Source organism: Lissotriton helveticus, chromosome 8 (assembly GCF_964261635.1).
Source record: "Lissotriton helveticus chromosome 8, aLisHel1.1, whole genome shotgun sequence".
Taxonomy (NCBI): domain Eukaryota; kingdom Metazoa; phylum Chordata; class Amphibia; order Caudata; family Salamandridae; genus Lissotriton; species Lissotriton helveticus.
The window spans coordinates 392,365,977-392,391,412 of record NC_136069.1 but is presented as its reverse complement, the minus strand read 5'-3'; the positions used below and the strand labels follow the sequence as shown (position 1 = coordinate 392,391,412).

The 25,436-nt window shown below is 41.4% G+C and overlaps 1 protein-coding gene across 1 annotated transcript in view; it reads right to left on the bottom strand.

Annotated features, from left to right (window-relative positions):
* Nucleotides 1-1,265: 1,265 nt before the first annotated feature.
* LOC144772708 (uncharacterized) overlaps nucleotides 1,266-25,436 on the bottom strand; it is a 1,708,106-nt gene continuing 1,683,935 nt past the window's right edge. Inside the window, exon 15 of the mRNA XM_078657206.1 lies at nucleotides 1,266-1,514. The gene's annotated coding sequence lies outside the window, so the exon portion shown is untranslated. The remainder of the gene's footprint in view (nucleotides 1,515-25,436) is intronic.

Here is a 25,436-nt window from a genome sequence, read left to right as displayed (position 1 = left end):
AATCTCTCTAGCTTTTTGCCAATCTGTGACAAATCTGGAAGAAAGTATTTAAATAGAATTAACCAGAGTCATCACCCAAGTCAAAAAGGAAGTTCATCCTGGAGTGATTCTAGACTCATCCGATGACTTCAGCCAGGCTATTCCTGTAATTATCTGGGGAAGTAATCCCAAGTCATCTGAAGTATGCCCACAGGGCAGAATATTTAAATGAGACGACTCGATAGAGTCATAACAAAAACTATTGCAGGATGGTGTCCTGATCACTTCAATTAAAATGCGTGATGATCCTTTGCAACTCAAAGAATACTAATTGACAATTTCAGGATGAGTGTGAATTACTGCAGGATGATGTCCTGATGTCTTCATTTGAAAATGCGTGATGATCTTGTACTACTCAAGGAATACTAATTGACAACTTCAGGATGAGTGTGAAATACTCCAGGATGCTTTCAGGACAATATCATGGTTACTGTTTATAAATACTGGATGATTTGCTAATATCTTCAGAATTAGTATGCATTACTATAGTATGATTTTATGACAACTTCAGAACGAGTGTGAATTACACCAGGATTATTTTATAACATTATAAACCGTTTCATAATGAGTCTGGATTACTTTTAGGTGCTGGAGATTTGAGTCAATGTACACAATGGTATTGGGAAAACACTACGGTACATCCCCTCATTACTGCATAACAACCAAGAGTACTCAGTGGAATCATTTAGAAGTAATCCCAATTCGTAACATCCAAGAGTAATCACTGGATGGGCACTCTTGGCTATTACAAATGGGAATTACTTCAAAATGATTCAATAAAATTTTCTTGATGCTTGAGGATCACTCCTAAATGTTTAAATACAGACTTAGGATGGATAATTTATTGAAAAGCATGTGATGCAAGCACATTTCCCAAATGTCCTTTCCTTCATCCTGGCGTACCAAGTATAATTTAAAAACAAATTTTAAATGAAATACTTGGGTGAAACATGGTGTCCCTGTAAAAAAGAAAACTGTATGGGTTTAAAACAGTATCCTTCTTTAAACAAGGTGGGAAATGATATAAAATGAATTTGTGTTGAACGTTGGTGTTTGCAAGAATACCATTTGCATTGAGTAGCAGCCTTGCAAAGTATGATCTTTCCCCACACTCATTGTGACAGGTCTTCATTTGAGCTAAACAACGTCACTCTAAGTTTTGATATGGTGACCTGTGGCAATACACCGAACAAAGAATTGGTTGAAATAAATGGATCTGAAATTACTTGCCACTGTGTGCTTTTATTTAGCCAAAGCATGTACATGACCTCAAAGAGAGATAGGATACTGTTCAGGATAATATTAAAAGTAAGGAAAAATATTTTTAAAAAGTCAACAAAAGAAGCAACTCGTTGGGTGTTGCAAGATTCAGAGTCTTTTGTCCTCTTTTGCAATTGCAGATCCTTACGGCAGGAGCCCTTTTCGTAGTTTGGTTGTTGACAGGTAGCCAGCTTGCACGGATATTTCATAACATTCTGAAAAGATAACAAAAGACTATATTAGTACACTTTCTACAATTAAGTTACTTTAGATTTTCTTTTAGATTGGCTGCCTTCATAAATCACTGGATTCCCTTCCACCATAAAGGGTGCCTATGAGAGGTTATAACACTGCTTTGCTGATGCTTTCGGTTCACATTTGAACTTAGAACATTGATCAGATGAAAGGTGAAGAAAGAAAATATCCCTTTCTCAACTGTAAGAGTGAATGGGCGCATTAAATTCAGAACATCAGTCCTAGAGTTTCAATATTATTGTAAAAACCTGCTTTTTATCCTCAAGAGATGGGGGAATTTTAGGTTTAATATCTGCCACACATTCACAACATAGTTTGACAGTATTGTGTCTTTAATCACTGCCCCTCTAACATTGAGGATAAATTACAGATGTACAAAGGTTAAAAGCAGCAAGAGTGCTTTCCAGTTACCAGAATCTGTAAGCCACTAGATGTAGCATGTGCAACCTGGGAGTCAACTACCTTGGGTTCCACTTATGTTGCCTTCAAGAAGGATATTGGCGGGAGGTCCACTGAACTATGCTTGCAGCATGCCCGTCTGGGAAAAAAGTTATAAATTCCCTTGCGGCCAGTACATGAATGCAGACAAGCAAGTGTTTGGACCAGGGTTGCAGATGAAATTACGAAGTAGGGCTGGAAGCACCCCTTGTGCTCTCAGTGCTGTCACAAAGATTTCTGGTTTAAGGCCTGGATTGCTTGCATATTTGGAGAGAGCTGACTGAAGGAGAAAAAAGGCAATACAAAACAGCAAAAAAAGGAACACTGCAGCAATAACGTGAGCTGCTACGGGGCCACTTAGGCCTTAAGGTTTTATCAGTTAAAACAAATGTTTAATGTTAGTTACTGTTTTTACACAAATAATTTGCAGCTTTCACCTGAATGTTCGTTACCAGAAGGATAATTAGGTTATTTGGAATATCTTACCAAATAAATCATCAATTTCCAATTGATCCCTGGCCAATGCTCTCCTCAGCACACAATAATTTCATAATGAATAGGGTCCAAAAGAACCTCCACCAGCTGCTGCATATCATCTTGCAGATAACAACAGAAAGCATTAATATATATGCCATCATATATACATCCAATGAAAAGTAAAAGTTTTTGTTCCTGGCTGGCTAATGAACATTTATAAGCACCATGTGTAACAGTGATCAAAAACAGATGCATTAGTGCCAGAAATACGCATTGGTCATGTCAAAAATGTACTTCATAACCAATTACTTTTTGCACAGGACATACCATGTTTGTCAAAGCACACAGCGCTGCCTGCAAATGATAAATAGCCTACTGATTTCCACACGTACTTCAGCTGGCCTACAATTCAGCAGGTATTTTTATTATTATGTTTATTTTAAGGCACAGCATTTGGTGAACAGAAACTTATTTCTGAGATATGCAGGTGAGGAGTACAAAGTGCTGCCGGTGAGGAGTACAAAGTGCAGGAGAATTAGGTTATGTGGTCATAAAGTTACTGCTACTCACTTGGTTTTAAAAGATGAGTTTCACTTACCTTTTGAGAAATCATTCTTAGCTTCAAATTTTCTTTTGTTTGTATTAGTTCGAGCTCCTCATTCAGACCCGTAGCGGGGTAATCTGACAAATAGCTGTCATTTCCAGTAATAATGAGGAGTTATAAATGATTTACTAATGTAAAAAAGTATTTTGCAAATAGGCACATAACATTGGGAATTCAACTTCTTAAGCATAAACAGAGAATGAGTGGTTGAGTTTCACTAATTCTGAAATGGAACGATTGCCCACTGAGTTGCATGTTAGGAAATAAATTAAACCCACCCACACACATCAGATGAGATAACATACTTGAGGTAAATCAAATAGGAAAGGAAACCCTATGTTTCGCTCAACTACACCCACACCTTATATGTCATATTGAATGGTGAATATCATATATTTATTACACAGTGTTGCATTCTTTAATTCTTTAATTTATGTTTTCTATGTCTACTCTTTCCTTCTGGTTGCTGGAGCCTGGAATGTATGATGCGTGCCTGCATCTTACATGCTGGGTTCCAGATTCTGTATTCAACTCTTTTTTATCCAGGTTCTGCTGTGTAACGGACGTGCTGTGCTTCCTTTCCTAATCTTTAAATTCCTTTAAAAAAGATTAAAAAAAGGTACACTTTTACACGCTCTTGAAATCTTTGCGTCTTCCATTGAAATTGGTTCCTATTCTGGAGTATTTTGACTAAAACGACTTACATTTATTCTTCAAGGATTTTTCTTTACAAACTGTTACTCAGTTCTATGTTAAGACTAACTGTTAAACTATCGTTTTATCTACATTTAATTGATTTGTTGGAGTTTAATACAGTGAAGACTTGAAGAGGAATTCATTTCACTTTAATACAAGACTGCCACCTACTGGATATTTTTTAGAAATTATTTTAACTTGTATTTCATTTAATATTCTTTTTAAACAGTCTATGGTGATATTATTTTTTACCCTTTTCCCAATTTTATTAATTTTGATGAACCACTGTACTTGTTTAACGATTTATCTTACATTTGGGATTTAAGATGCAATTTGATCCTCCGTCAAAATTTTTGCAGTCCAAAGGTGATCCACCTATTCCATGGACAAGATGGAAAGAAGAATTTTTTACTTATCTCAAAGCAATGGACGGAGAACGGATGATACTTTATCATCTCCTAAAACTTGTGTTAACATTTTAGGGAAGGTATTAGAACTTATGGTGGACTCTTGTTCTCCATGGACTATTATCCCTCAGGAATATTGTGTAGAGTCATTTGGAGATCTAGTAGATGTCAATGCATTGTCTAAACCTGATATTTGTGCTTACAACTTTGATGGATCTAAAATCAATTGTATTGGTTTTAAGGAAGTTCTACTTACTATCAAAAGTAGTTCTGCTATTATCAAACTGTATGTTGCATGGAAAGGAGTGAATGTCTTGGGATGGAGAGATCAAGCAAAATTAGGAGTTACAGTGAATCCTAGGTTAAAGGACCCTGTGTCAGTTCTTGCAGTATCGGGTGGGGAATCTGGTGATTTACCTGAGTTCACCGAAATTGCCCGTTCTTTTCCTAAGGTGTTTTCCAGTAAATTAGGTAAATTGAATGGTTTCAGTCACAGGATCAAGGTTAAGCCTAATTCTGTTCCAGTTAAACAAAAGCTAAGAGGTGTTCCTATTAGTATTAGGAAAAAGCTTAGAGATATGTTAGATACTATGGTGAAGGAGAACATAATTGAAGAAGTGGAATCATCAGAGTGGGTTTCTCCCATTGTTTTAGCCATTAAACCTGATAAAAGTATTAGGTTATGTGTAGACTTAAGAGCGCTTAATAAGAGTTTAGTTACGGACTGTCACCCACTTCCCAACATTAATGAAATGCTGTGTATGTTGGATGGTGCATGTGTGTTTTCTACGTTAGAGCTTAGATCTGCGTATCACCAGATCGAACTCACTGAATACTCTAAACAATTTACAGCATTTATCACCCCTCACGGTTTATTTCAGTTCAAGAGAATGCCATTTGGTTTGGCTTCGGCCGCTTCAGTTTTTCAAAGGGCCATGTATCACATTTTTAAAGATCTAGGGTAATTTGTCAAGTGTTTTCAGGACGATATACTTGTTTTTTCTAAGAATAATTCTGAACACCATTCTCACCTGAAAGAAGTATGTTTTAAGTTAGAACAATATGGTCTAACGATTAAAGCTAGCAAATGTAAATTTTTCTGTAAATCTGTTGAGTATTTGGGACATACTCTTTCCGGAGAAGGGGTTGTACCAAAGAAAAATCTTGTTGATGCTATCATAAAAGCGCCAGCTCCTGATAATAAGGAAAAGTTACTCTCATTTGCAGGGTTATGTGAGTATTATAGCAAATGTATTCAAAATGTTGTTAACAAGATGGAACCGCTTAGAGAGTTGACCAGGAATTCTGCTAAATTTACTTGGACGGACAAACAAGATCTTGCTTTTAAGCAAATTAAGAATGAGATTGTCAATGCTCCCACACTAAAATCGTTCTGCATTAATAAGAAATGCATTGTTGCCAGCCTATATGGGATTGGAGGAGTTCTGAGTCAGTGTTCGGGTAAAGATGAGTGGTGTGTGGCATTTGCATCAAGGACTTTATCTTCCACAGTAAGAAGGTACTCGGTTATTAAAAAAGAGCTGCTAGCTTGTATTTGGGCTGTGGAACATTTTAGAAATTATGTGTGGGGAAATAGGTTCATTTTGAGAACAGACCACAAACCGTTGGCAGGAATTTTGTCTCCTGGTGGTGGTTGGAACTCTACAGCGCAGATAGCCCGGTTATCCTCACGTCTTCAGGAATATGATTTTGAAATTGTTTATGTACCGGGAAAGAGCAATGTTACGGCGGATTTTCTCTCGAGATTACCCTGTAGTGACGAAAAGGTTTCAACTATAGATCTGGATGTTGATGTTGTTGCTTCTATTGGTGATTGCATTTCTCAAGAGTTTTTAACTTTAAGTGAAGAAGAGTGGTTTGAGGAATTGAATAAGGATGCTGTGTGCCAGCAGATTTTTGACTATGTAAGAGTAGGATGGCCAAATAGTAAGTGCATTTCTGCAAAGTTAGCACCTTTTTGTCAGGTTGCTTCTGAAATTGAAGAGTTTGGTGGTCTTTTGTTTAAGGCTGGTAAGATAATTCCTCCTTCTTCTTTACAGGAGAACATTTTGTTGCTTTCTCACCAAGGTCATATTGGTATGTCATCTATGAAACGCCTGGTTAGGGAAAATTTTTGGTGGCCTGGCATTGATAGGATGGTTGACAGAATGGCGAGTGACTGTTCACAATGTATTAGTAGTGATAAGATGCTTCATCTATCTTCTGCTCCCCTTAAGCCGGTGAGTTGGCCTAATTTTCCTTGGCAGAAGGTGGCTTTTGATATCTCTGGTCCTTTCAGACATTTGCCGTTAAATGCTCGATATGCTTTGGTTTTTGTTGATTACCATTCGAAATGGCCCGAAGTAAAGTTTGTTGGTAATGCATCTTCGCAAGTTATTATGATTTTCTTGAAGGAGATTTTTGCTAGGGAAGGTTTCCCAGAGACATTTATCACTGATAATGGTACGCAACTTGTTTCTTCTGATATTGAAGATTTCCTTAACAGTTGTGGTATCAAACATCATACTATCTCCTTATATGAGCCTAGGGAAAATGGTCAGGTTGAACGCTTCAACCGAGTTCTTAAGGATTGTAATATTAGTATAAATTCTTCTGATGGTGATTGGTTGGATGTTGTCAGGAAAAGGTTGTGGACATATCGCATCACACCCCACTCTGTTACTGGTGTGAGTCCTTTCAGACTTCTGAAAGGAAGGGAACCTTCTTCTGTTATTTGTCCCTGGTGGATTAAAAAATTGAACAAAAATGATTCTATGGTTAATCTTGAGGGTGTTGCTAAACGTGTTGAAAATAAGCAACAAAGAATGAAGGTCTTGTTTGATTCAAAAATGAATGTCAAGGTTCATGATTTTGTGGTAGGAGAATGGGTGAGGATTAAAAAACCTGGTTTCCTTGCTAAAGGGTTTTCTAAATTCTTTCCTCCCATTAAGGTGGTTAAAGTTTTTAAAAACAGTGTTGTCACTCAAGATGGAAGAGTTTGGAATGTTCGAAGAGTGGCCAAATGTCCTGATTCTTATAAACCACATTGTTCTCAAATGTCTTGTCCTGATGATAATCTAGGCATGTTGATACGCAATGTTAATAAGTGTTCTCATGATTCACTTCATAATGATTTGTCGATTGCCTCTAGGGTTAAAGCTGATGTTAGACCCAAGAGAATGCCTAGTAGGTATTTGTGTTAATATCTTTTGTTTAGGGATAAGATGTGTTGCATTCTTTAATTATTTAATTTATGTTTTCTATGTCTACTCTTTCCTTCTGGTTGCTGGAGCCTGGAATGTATGATGCGTGCCTGCATCTTACATGCTGGGTTCCAGATTCTGTATTCAACTGTTTTTTATCCAGGTTCTGCTGTGTAACAGACGTGCTGTGCTTCCTTTCCTAATCTTGAAATAAACCCTTGTTTTTTTATACAAGTTAAGCTTCTCACATTTTTATACACAGTCACCAGTGTGTAGTTATGTTAGGACAGAGTATACATAGGAAAGGCATTTCGTTCCTTTCTTGAATAACCTGTGTGTCGTTTCAGTAAAAATATTATCGCTTTGGCTTCATAATGGAAAGTTATACAGCAATTACCCGAAAATTGGCGAAATGGTAGAACAGTACAGAGAAAATCTGTTTTTCGTTATTTGGTGTAAATCTGTACTGCAAATTTATAGAAAGTAGCCTAAAAATGGAGATTAGGATGAACTGTGTCTGGTGTCTTTGTGGAGTAATACGTTCACTGTAGGGGCCTGTACTTGACATCATAATAACAGGTTCGAATGGTGGCGGAGGAGAATTATTATTATTGGGTCACAGGTACCCCGCAATCAGTGCCTGGTACTATGGTACCCAGTGCTGCAGCCACTGTGGTACCAATAAAACATTAAAAAATAAAATGCAAGACCCTACGACCAATCGCCACTTTGCAGACATTAGGCTATGTGCAGTGTGGGTTTGGTACAGGGTCAACCCAGTGATACACATGACTGTTTGGCTGTGCACAGCATGGGGTGGGTTCTTGTGAGGTGGTTGGCAGCTACAGGGTGTTGGGTGCAGTGTGTGGCCATAGGCCAGGCCCTGTGCCCAACCCCTACGGCACAAAGCCAAAGGCAATGTGCATCAGGCAGTTGGCTACCCGCTCAGAGTTGGACACCCAACCTCACACTGCTAAAGGCCATGTGCAGCAGGATTTTGGGGGCCCATAGGGTTTGGATGCAAGTCCTGGCTAGAATTTATCAAACTACGAAGGGTTGTCTAAAGGGCCTGGTAGAAGGGGTCTTATCAGTGGCAAATGCATACCTGTCAATTTCTTAACTTGAAATTGCAGGTCATGTGAAACTTTGCTATTGTTGGGAATCATTGTGCATAAGCTAAGAATTACCACCTTAGTTCTAGGAATGCCATTATGCTATGTGTGGGCACCACTATGCAACAAAGGGGCACAATATGTCAAGAATGACCACTATTCAGTCAGAACCAGCATTATGCCAAAGACAGGCACCGTCATTTCATGGAAGCCAACAGTATGACAGGAATTCCTACAATTATACCCAACCCAGCATTTTACCAGAGGTAGGTAACATATCATGCATGCTCACACATGGCCAAGAAATAGCCTTAGTGTGTCTGGGCCAACATTTTCCAAAGGGTGGGCATCATGCAATGGACGCCTAGTTGTCAAGGAATACGATTATGTGAGGGTCACTATGTCACCAGTGTGACTCCTGCACTCACAGGCCCTCATTTTTTTATTGCGGTCACAATGCCAAATGGTAGTCCAGGCTGCCTTGCTTCTCCCTCACATCAACAGCTGCAGTTCCACGATCAGTACACCTGGGAGAAATGGACGCGAGTCCTTTGGGTGGACTGCAGGAGGGGACAACTGGGAGTGAATGAACAGCCTGGGGGAGGGTTTGAAACAGGAGAGCATGTGTGCAGCGAGCATGAGCAGGTGTATATGGGTAAGTGGACAATGCATAGGTGTGAGACTGTGTTATGTAAAAACTGTAGGTGTAAATAAAAACATGAGTGACTCCATTCCTGCGTAAACATTTACCAATCTTTCTGATAGGAGCATAAGGAAGAATTAAGTAAATGAGAATGCTAGCAGCTGAGGGACAGTATGATTCAGCATCCACAAATCTTTTATTGATTCATCTATTTAAAATCAAAAATATTTGGTGTCAGAACTTCCTATGTAGAAGCCTCTACTCCAATGGCTGCTTTCAATAGAAAGTGGTGGGGCATCGGGGAAGTTGTGTTAAAAAATAATAATAATAAAAGAAGAAGAAAAATGGACTTACCTGCCGTTGCCGGGGTCCAGCTTCTTCCACGAGAAGCTTTGTATACGGCACCTGTACTGTAGACTCCTTACTACGGGCAGTCCTGCAGTTCAATGTTCATTAATTTTTTTATTTTACGGAGTTTTATATATCGCGAACTTGATCCGAAGGTATTGGGTATCAGAGCGCTTTACACAAGTATCAGTTGCCTTACACAAGGACACATTCATATTTGTTAGGCATGGGGAGATAAGCGATTTGCCCAAATTCACAGGATGGTGCGTGTCCTTGCCGAGCCTCAAACCCAGTTTCCCAGATTTAAAGTCAACCACCCAAGCCATTAGGCCAACTCTTCTCCCCCATTATTCGGACAGTGGAGTTGCTACCTTCATGTATTGTTAATGGCAAAGGTATGGCTCATTGAACGGCCTTTATCAATGGCAGATTCCTGACTGAGAATAAGAACAAGTTTGGGACACTCAAGATGTGCACCACATGAAACAATGCCACTGATCACCAACAAACACCAAGACTGAATGGCATTGGAGGAAAAAGAAGAGACAAGAGAAACACAGACAACATGCACACTCACATCCACAGTGCTGCCTGGGTTCAACTTGATCAGCATATTCTTTCTGGGATCAGCTTGAAGCATCACTTAACGTCTGAGAGACCATGGAACGGACAAACACGTGCCAGATTGGGAGAACTGACAAGCACACCCAGGCTACATAAAATGAAAAACACATCCATTGAATTTTTTGGGGGAGTGTTGTAAGGTGAAGAGACTGGATGCGTGCTCATTGCACTTATGCTTATATATTTCTATTTATCCAACATACAAAACAAACAAACAATAAATCCTTCCATCCCCTCACTATCATTTGCAATCCAAATAACAGACTAATATGTCCACCACTCAAATTGATTTCATATTTCACTATACTAATTCACTAATAATTCTTTATGGGTTCCGGAATAGCGTGCTACTCGCCGGAAAAGCACTTCAAGCCTCATCACGAGTAGCAAGGGCTATATAAATGTGAACCTTTTTACCTCTTCTACTCCTTCGCTATCCTTCTCAATCCAAATAACTGATGAACATATCCACCTCTCAAATTAGTTCTATATTTCACTATACTAATTCACCACTAACACTGTATGGGTTTCCGAGTAGAGTGCTACTCGCCGTAAAAGGGCTTTGACGACTCGTCAGGGGTAGTAAGCGCTATATAAATGCAATTACATATACATTTTCATTTATCATATCTGTTAAGCAGTTCAGGAATACTAGAAAGATAAAAGGTAGTGTTCATCTCACCAGGTTTTAAACTGTTCCCAAAGCTGTGAGCCTTAACTCACTAAGCTATCTTACACTGAACTGGTTTAATGTCAAATAGTATTAAAAACGTTATCTATAACAACGCAGTAGGTTAATGTGCCTGGTGCAAATAGCCTTATCCAACATGCAAATCAGGGTTTGCATTCTGGCATGCTTAATTCGGACTTTCACCCGCTCATTATAGATACAATTTTGAACCTTTATATTTAAAAATCTTTGTGTACTGACGAGTAAAAGGCTTTGGGGTATATTATCAACAACTAGCGATAATTTTTGTCTCTAACTTGTTTAGAGACAAAAATTATCGCCGCACATCGGCGATTTTTATCGCAGATAAACCTTGCTATTAGCAAGGTTTATCGCAAATGCGATAAAAAACGCCCGCAATGCATGAATATCGCTGAAAAGTCAGCGATATTCATGCATTATCGAGCAAATGCTCTTAGCCATGTTATCCACCTCCCATTGGATAACATGGCTAAGAACTGCTCAGGGCAGGTGTTAGCTTTTGGAGATATTCGCCCTTAGCGCAAATATCTCCAAAAGTTGGTAATAGGAGATAGCGATGTTAGCGACTGTTTCCAGTCGCTAACATCTTGGCACGCCCACTTTGCATATCATTAGTGATAAATATCACTGTCATGCAAAGTGGGGCCCATGATGGTCGCTATCTCCTATTAGCTGTCGCTAACTGGTGTTAGCGACAGCTTGGTAATAGGGAGATAATTTTATCTCCGCTTTCTTGGCTTTTAAAGCCAAAAAAGCGGAGATAAAACCCCTTGATAATATACCCCATAGAGTGGGAACAAAATCTGCCAAGAATTAGAGTAGCAGAAGGAAGCATGGTAACTGTCGGTATCGCTGTAAATATATTTTAGGCAGTTTTTCATAGTGTGAACTCAACCCGATGTTATTGTGAGTGGTAAGACGACCTCTCACATTGCACAAGGTCATATTAATCTTTTTTCAGACATTAAGGGGCAGATTTATGAAGGCCTTGCGCCGCCGGTGCGTCATTTTTAACATGGGAAAAAGTGACGCACCGGCGGCGCAAGTCCTTCATAAATCTGCCCCTAAAAGATTAAGTGATTTGCCCAGAATCACAGGCTGTTTACAGACGCCAGGACTCGAAGCTGGTTCCCCAATTCCAAAGCAGGAAGCTCTGGCCGGACGGCACATTGATCAGTCTCCAATCACAATGTAAACACCTGCAGCAGACCAAAATAAAGTTGTGCATATGTTAAAAAAACTAGAAAATAGCATTGTCTATGCATTTTTTCCCAGTTCATTTGACATCAATTACAATTTTACATCAAGTCAAGTATTTAATATCGTAGCGCTTTCCGTTGCAGTTAAGTGAGCAAAAAGACTCCCATAATCAGGAAGAACATAGGGGCATATTACCAAGCAATAGCAATAATTATCGCTATGCATGGTTAGAGGCTAAAATGATATCGCTGTGCTCCGACGATTTTTACCGCTGAGATACCTTGATATTATCAAGGTTTATCTCAAAAGCGGTAAAAATCCTGGGAAATGAATGAATATCGCTGAAAACTCAGCGATATTCATGCATTATCGTGACAATGCTCTTAGCCATGTTATCCACCCTCCATTGGATAACATGGCTAAGAACTGCTCTGGGCAGGCGTTATCTTTTGGAGATATTCGCGCTTAGCGCAAATATTTCCAAAAGTAAGGCTTTGTTGATAATTGGAGATAGCGATATTAGCGACTGTTTCCAGTCGCTAACATCTTGGCACGCCCACTTTGCATGTCATTAGCGATAAATATCGCTGACATGCAAAGTGGGCCCCAAGATGATAGCTATCTCCTAATAGCTGTCGCTAACTGGTGTTAGCGACAGCTAGGTAATAGGGCGATAAAATTATCGCCGCTTTAGCGGGAAAAAGTCCAGCTAAGGCAGCGATAATGGCCCTTGGTAATATGCCTCATAACTCTTTAACAGAAAATTGCAGAAAGCAAGCCAGTATTAGCTTCGAGTCACAAATTCACTGTTTTTTTCTGTACTAGGCACATTCTACTGTTGTGATACGAACTACCAAACTCTGAGAAAAAATGTCCCGGACATACCTGCTATCAGTAATCCGATCACTGGCTGCTTCCGATCACTGGCTGCTGAAAACTGAAGAAATCTGTCCCTTGGAAAAAGAAAGTCTTGAGGCTTTTAAAAAGCAAACAATATACAGCGGGTAAAATCAACATAGTCCCCTTTTACAAAGACCTCGCTAACTTCCTCACGACCTCGCCACCAGTTCTTGAGTAAAGTGATGTATTTCCGGCAGCGCCCGGATGTGCATTTTGTTTCCACTAGTTTTATACTGCGCGAACCAGCCTTAAATGGGAAAAAATAAGTGCAGGTACTCATTAATATGAGCTAGAGGTGTGGTAAGTGGGCGGGGCTAGGGGTGGGGCTAAGAGCAACATATGATGATACATAATGAATTCTGTACCAGTTGCAGCCACTATCTAAACACATGAAAAAAATGTTATGTAAACGAAACAGGTTAACTCATTACACAAAATGAAATCCAAACAGGAGGATATGTGAGCAGTTCCTTGTTTTGTAATATGTGCTGCTTTTTCATGCCATACTGTTATGTGTTGTTGTTCAGCACAAAACTATCTACTCTCAAGCGTACACACACACACACACACACACACACACACACGCATGCACACACACACACTCACACTCCCTCACACTCCCTCTAAAATCTCCTGAGTGTCCTGATTCTCTCCCTCTTTCCCTCACTTTTCTCTCACAGAAAAAAAGGCACAGACAAGTTGGCAAGCACACAGACATAAGCAAACACTCACAAAAAGTCTCAGGTGGGATTAAAGCCATTTCAAACTCCTTACCTCCCATGACTTTCTAAATTGCTGCTGTCCATGTGCTGCTTCCTTATCTGTGTTTGCCCAAATGCACACAATAGTGGGAATGTGATTAACAGTACAGGGCCTAAATGGGCCCTCCACTGTCATGCAAATGATCTCACGCTGAATAGTTCAAAAGCGGCTCTGCTCAAGACTATAGAATCGCCGTCGCTGTCAAATAGGTTCCAACCATGACAGCCTAGTGCTCACCGGTACTAGCAGCCAGTGAGCCTATCTTTCATGAGTATGGGTACTCTCCTTAGCAGTAGAGAAGTGCCGGTACTAACAAGGATAAAAATAAGAAGTGCTGGTACACAGTACCTGTGAGTACCAGCCCGTTTAAAACAACGCCACTGCCCTTTTCCCTACGACCTGGCTCTTCCTGGTTCCATGCCTTTACATAGGCATGTCCTCTCCATTCGCCTCTCATCTTTACCCAGCCTCTAAGCTTATCTCCCTTCTTCTGCTCCTCTTCCTCCCACCTTTGGCTTACTCTTTCCACAAGTCTTCAATTTCCTCACTGTATTTTCCCTACTTGTCTCTTGTTCTCCAATCCATGCTGTACTCATCTCCTAAGTTTGCGTGTGTCTGGGTGTGCGTGTATCTGGGTGTGCATGTGTTCTGTGTGTGTGTGTGTGTGTATCTGTCTGAGTGTCTGTATGTCTGTCTGTCTGCATGTGTGTCAGTGTGTGCGTGTGTGTCAGTGTTTGTGTGTGTGTGTGTCAGTGTGTGTGTGTGTGTCAGTGTGTGTGTGTGTCTGGGTGTGCATGCGTCTGGGTGTGTCTGTCTGTGTGTCTGTGTGTATAGGTGTGTGTCTGTGTGTGTGTGTCTGTATGTGTGTCTGTCTGTGTGTATAGGTGTGTGTGTTTATGTGTGTATGTATGGGTGTCAGTCAGTGTATCAGTGTGTGTGTCTGTATTTGTGTCTGTGTGTGTGTGTGTCTATGTGTGTCAGTAAGTAAGTAAAGTTTATTGTACAGTTAATAAAAACTCACAATGTAAAAACATACAAGTGTATAAAAAAGCAACCATTGTTACAGTTGAAATATAAAAGGAGCAAATAAATGTGCTCGTTACAATCATAAGTGTCACGATAGGTTTTAATCAGACCATAGAGACTAGAGGGGCAAAGAGGACTCACAGGTGCTTAGCACAGTTTGAGTTGGCTAGTGCTTTAGGTGAGCCATGTGTCTGTTTCATGAGTCTTATGCCCACTATATCAAAGAATTTTGTTAGTCTGCAATTTAACTGAGTCTCTTCAGGGTTAAAACACAGCATCACGGCCTCCCTACAGCTTGTTATACCCTTCTGGTTCCATAGGGCCTGGAGTAGAGATCGCCTAATATCCATAAGGTTTGAACAGATGCAAATTATGTGAATAAGGTCCTCTTTTCCTGATAGGCGGAGTCTGCAGCTGTTCGGTAAGTTTTCCCTTTTCCAAGGTGCCAGGTGCGACAAGATGGGTATAATGCCAAAACGTATGTTTAGGAACTTATTTTTTGTTATCTGTGTGAGGCCCGTTTTTAGGTATTCTTGTGGTTTCAGAGCACTGTAGTCTTTCAACACGGTCCATCCATGGGCCCTCTTAGCCAGGGTGTCTTTGTCCCCTATTGAAGAAATCGTCTTGGTTACTTTGGTTACTATTTTTTTGATGGTTTTGAGGTCTGCTGATGACTGCCAGAGGTTTGTTAGTTCCAATGTCTTCAGTGAGTCTTGTAGGTAGTTCCTTGCCGGTGAGTTTTCTCTAATAGATAATTCGGTCCAAAGTTGGGCGTTTAAGGATCCATGGTCGGCACTTCTAAATTTCCGCCAAGTTTTATTATATGCACCCCTTCTCTCCACCGTTTGTTTTTGTAGCCCGAATTCGAGGTGGATATGGGTGGGTGATGTATAGGTGGGTAGATGGAATATTGCCCTATATGCACGACTTATGGTGTTATCTAGTGTTGTGGCGTCTTTTCCTTGCATGGATTCACTACCATACGTGAGCATGGGTTGCAGGCGCGCTCTTATCACCTGCAGAAGGGGGTCCAATGTCTGGTCTGGGAGAGCTTTCTTCAGGGGTTTGATCGACATGTAAAATGTCGTCCCCTTCCGACGAATAGCCTCTAATTGGTGTCTGTATGAGCCTCTGTTGTCTATGATGACGCCTAGGTATTTATAAGTGGCAACCTGTTCTAACCTCTGTCCATTTAGAAACCAAGCCAATTTCCTTTTTTTGCTATAATTCATTGTCACAACTTTTGTTTTATTTAAATTGATGGTTAATGAGTTGTTTGTAGAAAACGTATTGGTTGTTTCCAAGAGATTTTGGAGACCAATCGGGGACCAGCTTATAAGGACCAAATCGTCATCATAAAGGAGGTTTGAGAGTGTGGTTTCACCTAGCCGTGGGGCATGGGATTTGGTTTTCTCCAGTTCGCCGAGGAGATCTACGAGAAAGAGGTTAAACAGCATAGGGGCTAGGATACAGCCTTGTTTCAGGCCTTTGGTGGTGCTAACTTTCCTTGAGATGTGTGTACCGGAGCCCAATTTGATCCTAACCCAGGTGTTGGTATATAGCATGATCAGCTGCTGCAGGAGTGGCCCTGGAATCCCCCATCTTTCCAGCTTCTGCCAAAGTTTGCTCCGGTTTACATGATTGAATGCGGCACTATAATCAATAAAGCTCAGGAATAATGAGCTCTTGATGGCTTTTGCAGCGTCTGCCAGAAGTGTTAGTGCCATAATGTTGGTCGTTGTCCCCTGGCCTCTGCAGAATCCGGTTTGGGTAGCCGGGATGATGTGCTTTTTGTTTGCCCAGGTTGTTAAATCCTCCAGGACGAGGCCTGCATAATACTTAGCCTCTGTGTCGATTAAAGCTATTAGTCGATAACTGCTTGGGTTGTTCCTTTCACCCTTTTTATAAATTGGGCTTATTATGGAGCCTCTCCAGGTTGTTGGACATTTTACTGTATCCCTTATTTCCCAGAAGACTGGTGGCATGATGCTACTCCAAAGGTCTGCATCTTGTTTGTATAAGAGTGGCGGTATCCCATTAGGGCCAGGGGCACCCTCTAGTTTGCCTTTTAAGATTTGCTTTCTGATTCTGGCTGCTGTTTCTGAGAGTGTGTTTTCCTCTCTATTTGTGATTGGTACAAGTCTTATTGATGCATCTTAGTCCAGAGTTACAATATGGTGTGGTGGTAATTTCCTTGTGTGAGCATTGGTCAATTGTTTTTTGATTATACCAGTTTTGTCGAGGCTCCGATGCAGACCAGGTTCCCGGGCTCTACCTCTAGGTGAGAGCCCAGGTTATCGATGTTGAAGTGAGCTGATAAATAGTTTGCCCGATCTGTTTCAGATATGATAGAATTGATACCTTTGTGACCTGGGCGTTGGAGAGTATGAATTAATTTCCAGAATCCGGAGCTGTTGTTTTGTTTTGAATCATGTAGGATTTTTTCCCAGAGGTTGTCGTTCAGCTGCCTTTTCCTTTCCCAGATCTTTTTCTTTAGCTGTGCTTTTAGGGTGCGCAGCACCCTTTGTGGAGCTTCATTATTTGGATCTTTGCGGAGCTTTCTCAGAGTCTGTTTTATTTCCCGCTTTAAAGTTTTTATCTCCGGTGTTGTTACTTTCGCGACTGTGTTCCGTGGTGTATTCAATTTTTCGGTATTTAGCTCTGTGGCATGTTTAGCCCTGAGTTCCTTTATGAATTCACCCCAGGCATTTAGTGGGCTCATATCTGAACTAGCTATCTGGTGCATGATTGCTTTTGCACTGGTTGATAATTCCTTTGCATCGTCAGCCTTACACCTTATTCGCCTATAGTTTGAGGTGTACTCTGTGCAGATGTATGTTTTTTCCGCTGCTTGGTTCTAGCAAGACATGCCTAGTTTCACTGCTAGTGGCAGGTGGTCACTTTAGCCACTATCCCCTACCTTAAACAAGCTGATTATTTCAAACAGAGGTAGGGTCACAAGAATGAAGTCAAGGTGGGAGGGAGTGGTTGAAGACAGGTATGTTGAAGCTGGTGGTATGTCCTCTACGAATCGACCGTTGAGTACTCTCAAATTTAGCTGCTCAAGATCTCTCAGTAACTGGTTTGAGCATTTTGTGAATTTGTTTGGTGAGGGAATCGTTTGATTTGGAATATCCCACGCAAGGTCCATTATTTTTGTCAGATCATCTGTTTTGTTTCCAAAAAGATGGAGGTTGAAATCACCGGCTACGAGTATATTCTCCATTACCCTTTCCTCCGTAAGTCTTCTCAATTCGCTGTGGAGTTCCCTTGCCCCCAATTGTCTGTGCTTTGGGTGAATATATGTATTTATAACAAATAGTGGTTGAGTAATTTGATTGATTACGGTTGTTATAGCAAACGCCTGAGTAGCACTGGGGGGGAGTGATTTTATCGCAGTTTCTTCCATTGCTCCAATGGTTGATATAGAGGCGAATGACGCCATGCCACCTGAGCAGTGGCCATATGAGGAGCCTCTAATTGCCGGATGGATTAAGGTTGTGTATCCTTGTAGTGATGTTTCATGTTCTTCCCAAGTTTCTTGAAGTAGGATCAAATCAAATGTGTTTAAGTAGTTTGATATTTCAGGGTCCTCGAGTTTGTCTGAGAGACTGTTGATGATCCAAGTGAATATTTTGATTTTATGGGTACTGGGTGTCTTGAGAGTTGGTGCTGCTGTTATCTGTCCATTTGTGTCTCCTGTGAGTATTGTCCGCCGTGTTGTTGTTCTATTCATTTCAAGTTGGTGGGGAATAAGGTGATGTAAATGCGGTCGGATCCTTTCGGCTCCTGGGGAGTAACTACGTGCTCCTTTCAATATTGATTTGACTATTTGAGAGCGTTCTTGTTCCCTTTCTTCAAGGAGCGGGGTTGGATAGGCTGGCCTTTTTTCTTCATCGAGTTTTATTCCTCACGGAGATAATCTAAATGTTTCCCCCATGATTAGATTTGCAATGGTGTTTGTTTTCCAGTTGGTCATTGTTATTTCATGGGCTTGTCGGTTGGTAGAGGGGAGAAATTCTATTTCAAGCAAATCTGTTGTATTGATGCTCTTTAAACTATCGATTGTATTGATGAGCCTTAGGATGTTGCCCCTGTTTAGGGTGTCCACTCGTCCTCTTCATTTAAATTCTCTAATGAAGAGAATTATGTCCGACTCTTTAGTTCCTGGAGGCAATGTTTGCTGGTGTATGTATGTCTCACTTTGTTTTGCTCCATGTAGTTGTCGAAATTTGATTGTTTTGGTGCACATGATGTGCTCTCTCCTTCGGTTTGCTCCTCGGGCTGTGCGCCGGCTACTTCTATTGTACTTCTTTTCCTGGGGTTCCTTGAGGGTTCTTGGGTGATGGTCTCGGTTCTACTACAGATACATTTTCTGGGAGAAACAGTGGTAGTAGGACCACCGTTGACTGTGGTGGACTCCTCTAAGGCCTCTAAGGTCTACCTCGCGGTCTCCATAGCAGGTTGTGATGTGGCTACCAGATCGATACCTGTAGGAGGGTGGTCTGTTCTTTGTACTACTTTTGCCGATTTGGATAGTTTGCTAGGTGGAATGTTATTAATTTGGCTGGTAGGCTTCAGTTCTGTCTGTTTGTTCAAGATCACTTTGGGTGTCGATAGTGCTGTATCGCTTATGCTTAGTGTCTTTGCATTCAATGAGTATTTATATGAAGGTGATGATGGTATATGTTCCGTTTCTGGCTGCCCCTTACCCCGTGAGGTAAATTGAAGATTTTCTTCAGTGAGGTCTACTCCTGTCTCCTTTCGGGTCCTACCCTTTCTTTTTTGTTTACGGCTTGCACGCTCGTTCATTGGGCTCATTGGAACACCTCTTTCATTAATAGAGATATTCTGGGGGGGCTCTTCTAATGAGATGAAGAACAGATCCTGTGCACACACTGATTAGATCGATAGTCCTGGTGTCAGGACGCAATGTTACACGTAAAATGGAAATATATGTCAAGGTTCAAAAACAAGCACAAAGGTTTGTGTACGTGAAGAAGTCTTTTATAAATCAATTGTTGGTCAGTACAGAAAATAATAGCCAGCCGACACGTGTTTCGTCACACCATGAAGGAGATATGACTCATCAGGGCTAGGAAGGACACAAAATGACACAGCGAAAAAAGGGGAAAATAGAAAATAAAATTAAAACGGGGGTAAACGAAATGTTTCATCAACAATTGCATAGTGAATGTGAGATAAGACGAGAGAGAGTATACTAAGTGGCTTGTGGAGACCCTATGGTGCAAAAGGCATAATATAAGATGACAAAAGGTAACCTGACGCCCAAACATATACGTGAAGTGCACTGAGAAGTGTTTTAAAATGGCGGGGAAATATAAATTGTTCATGGAATGGGAGGACTTGATAACACAGAGTATCATTGCAGGACATCCTAAGAGAAGACAAAAAGGCAAACAAAGTATCGTCGCGGGCAAACATGTATTGGTCTGTGAGTGGGAGGACTGGATGTCACAGAAAATAGTCGTAGGACAGCCTAAGAGAAGACAAAAAACAAGCAAGCAAGATATTGTCGACAAAGTGAAAACACTGTGAAGTGTATCGATGTGAACAAGAGAAGTGCCCAACATGAGTGTATCATGGCAGGTAGCCTGTGTTGATTGTCCAAAGGTAACGACCGGAACGGTGAGAATACAGATTCCATTTAAAATGTACTAGAGGGTGTAGCAATAGAGCGTCAAAAGCAAACATAATAGGAGTGGCAGAGGTGAAAAAGGAAAAAAGAAAAAAAGAAAAGAAAAGGTAGGTGACAGGTAAGTAGCGAGGCAGCGACGAACAGAATTACGTCATATAGTAGTATTCAGTAAAGATACACCAGATGGATGTAACTGGGAGGATACCAACTCAGTAATATTTAGTATTAGGTGAGCGAAGTCCGAAATACCATAAATGGTATACAGGTAGGTGCCCCTGGTTAGGACATCCACCTCTGCTATGTTCACCTCATCTTTATCCCCAACCAAAGCTATTGCCAGTTGTTATGTAGCTCATTCCTAGAGTGCTGCAGTGTTTCCTGCTATTCATTGCCCTATGGGCAGGGCTACCTTCACACCCATAGAGCAAGTACTCAGGTCAGTCACTAGTAAGGCCTTTGAACAATTAACTTCTTTCAAGGCCTGCTGTAAAGTGAGAGGGGATTGCGAAAGCGTTAAAGATTTAATGCTGCTGAAGTGGGAACATCAAGTCTGAAAAGGGGTTGTTACCATTAGGTTTTTTCGTTTTATGCCTGCACAATGCAATTAATGCAGATTACGAATGTGTGTGCATTTGTTGTGTTTTCTTTACTGAAGCACAGATGAAACTTTAGCCAGTTGAGGTTTTATAATCTACAGTTTATCTATGGTTTGGTATTTATGTCTTGAAAAGCAAGACTACATGTCCCACAATGCAACCAAATCACACAATGTGCTATTAATGTGTGGCATCACCATTATTTGTTCCTTTGGCTTTTCATTTATTCCTGAAAGAGCAGAGTTTTGAAAACGCATATAGTTCTTATCTGTAACTGGCAACAAGTATAAATGTGACAATAAATATATTTTTGCTTATTTGATTGGTCACAAACAGGCTGCATTTTAAACATCCACAGGGGTCAGGCACACGCTGCATAATTCTTAGTGTGTCCAGTAATATGCAAGCACCTTAACCAGAGTAACACAACTTTGAGGGTTAAACCACTTGCTGAAGAGTTCTATGTACTGTCTATTCCCAGTTTTCACTCTTCATAAATTAGCATTGGGGATCAATGTGTCTGCTGCAAAATAAAACATGGAACATGCAGCTCACAAATTTGTATTTTATGTGATAGTTCTGTTAAGTAGGTTACTACTGTTGTCACAGAAATACTTTTGTTACTTACAGTTCATAAACTACAATACTGCTAATATGGCAGAGTGGGCTCTAAACCGACATGAAGGAGCAGCATGCAAACAGCAAAGTATATATTGAAAAATGTATAGTTTGATTTTTTAATCTTTTGTTATTCCAAGGTTGCGAAAAAGGGTTTCTTTTAATAAAGTCTTAATCGTCAAGAGCAAACTCATCTTGGGAAGACATCAGCCACTAACTTTCAAGCCATCCTGAAATCATCAGGAACAACTTCAGCTAGATGAGTCATCGGGTACTCATTTGCAAGTAATCCTCAAGTCATCAAGAATAGTCACACCTCGTGAAGTCATCAAAGACTCATTTTCAAGTCATCCTCAAAACATCAAGAACAGGTTTCTAAGCGTTGCTGATTACTTCAAGAGCTTGATGATGTCTGAAGATGTGAAAATGACTTCTAAAGTAGTTTGATGACTGGAATAAAGTTTGGCGGGTATGTTCACATGATCTGCCTTTACGCAGACGATGTATTGATCTCTCTTACCAACCCAGGGACGGCACTGCCAGTCCGTATGGCGGACTTGGATGCTATCGCACGAGCGGCAGGTTTCAAGGTGAATACGAACAAATTGGTTGCCCTCGTTCTCTCACTGTCGAAGTCTACCCGGGATCACCTGCAGAACTTGCTTCCTCTCCAATGGGCAACGAATACGACACCATATCTGGGGATCCAACTGGCCTCTTCACTCCCTGAGGTGGTCAACACCAACTATACCCTCCTGAGTAAGAGGATCCGCCGAGAACTCAGCAGATGGAAACATTACCCTATTTCGTGGCTTGGTAAAATCGTGGCGGTCAAATGACCATTTCACCCCAGATACTTTATCTCTTCCGTGCTGTCCCTCTCAGGCCACCAGCGCGATGGATACCCCAGACACAAGCTGAACTTGCACAATTCATCAGGAATGGGCGCAAGCCGTGGATGCGACGGAGGTTGTCGATGCTTGCCCCAGAGGGGGGTTTGCTGGGAATACCAGATCTCCACCTCTATTTTCAAGCCGCTCAGCTGCGGTATTTGGTAGAGTGGATCCGGTGGGAGTCAGAGAAGCACTGGCTCTTTCAGGACCAGGCGGTGGCAGCGCGACCTTTGCAGGGCATTCCATTTCTACATAAAGCCCATAGACCCCCTAATCTGCACGCCTCGTATATTACGCGGGTTCCCCTGGAAATGTGGGATGCAACTAACCTCAAACACGAGCTCACCTCCTTTCTATCCCCACTAATCCCACTACTGAATAACCCGGAATTCACTCCTGGCACGAACGTGACGGCCTTTGCACGATTGGGGCCTGCCGGATGCCGCGTCCTACACCATGTCTATAGTGCTGAAGGGGTCCTTCCTTTTCCCCAGTTGAGGCAGACATATGGGCTCCCAGTTACAGAAAGACTCCGATATTTACAAGTAAGGCACTGGGCGCTTCAACCCAACGTCCGCTCCAATGAAAATAGGCTCCTGTTCCCTTATGAGAGGTGGCTACTCACACGCACATCTGACAAGAAACTCATTTCTGACTTGTATAAGATGCTACAAGGTCGCCTAATGCACACCTATAATCCTAGCAAGGCGAGGTGGGAGAGGGAGATCGGTAGAGTCCTTAGCCAGAAAGAGTGGGATAACATATACTACAGGGCCTGACATTCCGCATACCATATGGGGCTCACCGAAACCCTCACGAAGGTAGTCACATACTGGTACTACACCCCAGAGTGTTCACGCGATGGATAAAACACAAGAGGCGCACTGCTGGCGGGGTTGTGGCCAAGTGGGCACCCTAGTACACTTATTGTGGGAGTGTGAGCATGTCCGGGCATACTGGACTCAGGTCTTAGATGAAGTGGATAAGCATTTTGAGATAGAGCTCCTGCCTTCCCAGCGTATGTTCTGCTTGGCCTCCCCAATCCTTTGATGTATCCGCTGCGGTCCCGTAGAGGTAGGCAGATAGCAATAGCGTTGGGGTCTGCGACATAGACTATACTCATACATTGGCGTACCTCCAATGCCCCGACATTCGCAGGCTGGTTACATCGTTGTGGCACGTCCTAGGAATGGAAAAGCTGACGCTCACCTTGGCGGGGGAGGGACCCAAGTACAACGAACTGTGACAGCCCTTTCTGTCGCTACTGGTTAAGGAATTTTGAGAAATTACCTGCCCTCAGGGGGTGACCTGAACGGGAAAGAGAATTGCAGATGAACTTAGAAGTATTAGGCAATGGACGTGGAACACGGAGAGAGGGAGGGGAGGGGGCCGGTTGGGAGGGGGTATGTTTATGGGGACTGTTTTCTTAGTTGGATAAGTAATTGGATGTGACACTATTTGATGATGTACCGACTGTCGAGTTTCAGTCTTGGGAATCGCTGAGTGTGAATGCCTACATCGAAGTTTTAATGAATGATAACTGGCTATATGCTAATATGTGCCTGTGTTTCGCCTTTAAACCACAATAAAAAAAATTAAACTTAAAGTAGTTGGATGATCATGGCTCTGGGATGGCTTCTAAAGTAATCCTGTTTGCCCTGGGAATGGCGCATAAAGAACTGAAAGGACAGGATCCAGCCAGTAAAAAAGGAACTGAGGAGATGAAACAATAATGCTCTTAATGTGAAAAACAGTAAAGGGAGATTTTTTTTGCCTTTCCAAAGGAGCAGTTATTTTGCTGTTTGCAAAGATCTAAACGAAACTTTGTTCTACCGCTCAATAAAAATGCAAAGGCGACAGCTATCAAATTCGATTGGTGTACATTTGTTTTGTCTATTGTGATATTTGATTTATGAATATTCCTATGTGTTTAAACCTGCAGCTTTGATTTACCGCTCAAATGTTATCAATAAAAAAACCAAAGACTACAGTTATCAAATTCGATTGTCGTACATTTGTTTTGTCTATTGTGATATTTGATATATAAATATTTCTATGTGTTTCAACATTCGCAGGTTTGACTGGTTTTAATGTTAAAAACACCAAGATCACATTTAAAATGTGTTATTGGGTATAAGGATGGGTGAATGAGTATTGGTGAGTGAGTTTTAGAGCAGGTGTGTGAAAACAAGTCTGAGTGAGTGAGCGTAGTAATGGGTGAGTGGGTACCCATTCATAAGGGTATTACATTGTGAGATTTTACAAGGTGTAATATCGTGTTAAATGATCAACTTTGCACTTTGATTTAACCAGCATTAAAGTTATGAAATTGGTACACGTATAAGCTAAGGAGTAAGACGTTTGTTCTTGGGGTACGTCAACAATGCTTCATGGCAGGTATTTGATGTGTTTCAGTAAATCTAGAGGAAGAATTTGCCCAAAATACGCTGGGATAGTGGACACTTCTATGCTGAGAATTCGGCTGTACAATTCATTAACAGGAGTTTTGTTGGGAGTCTTCATTCACCTAATTTGGATAGGGAGAATTGCTTGAAGTAATATCCAGTGTTTATGAGCACAACTCCTCCAAGTTCAAATAGCACCAGACTGGTTTTATCGTTTACCGAACCACACCTGAAAAAGATAGAGCAGGGCCTATATAGGAGAGTAACAGCCCAGCCCATGGGCACCCCGCTCAGGTACCGCGACTAGGGCAGGCAATGTTACCCCATAGTGCGCAGCCTCTCCAACTTCCCAGGCGCTCAGCCCAAACCTTGCCCTACATCACCATTTCCACCAGCTGACACTACCTGCCCCCACCGCCCCGCCACTGCCACCACCAGCACACACAGGATGCCCACATTGAACTCTGCCGAATGGGGTACATTTTCGCAAAACAACCTTGAAATTCCAGGACGGGCAGGAGATTCCTAATTCTGGAGACTATAATTTGAGCTTCCCATT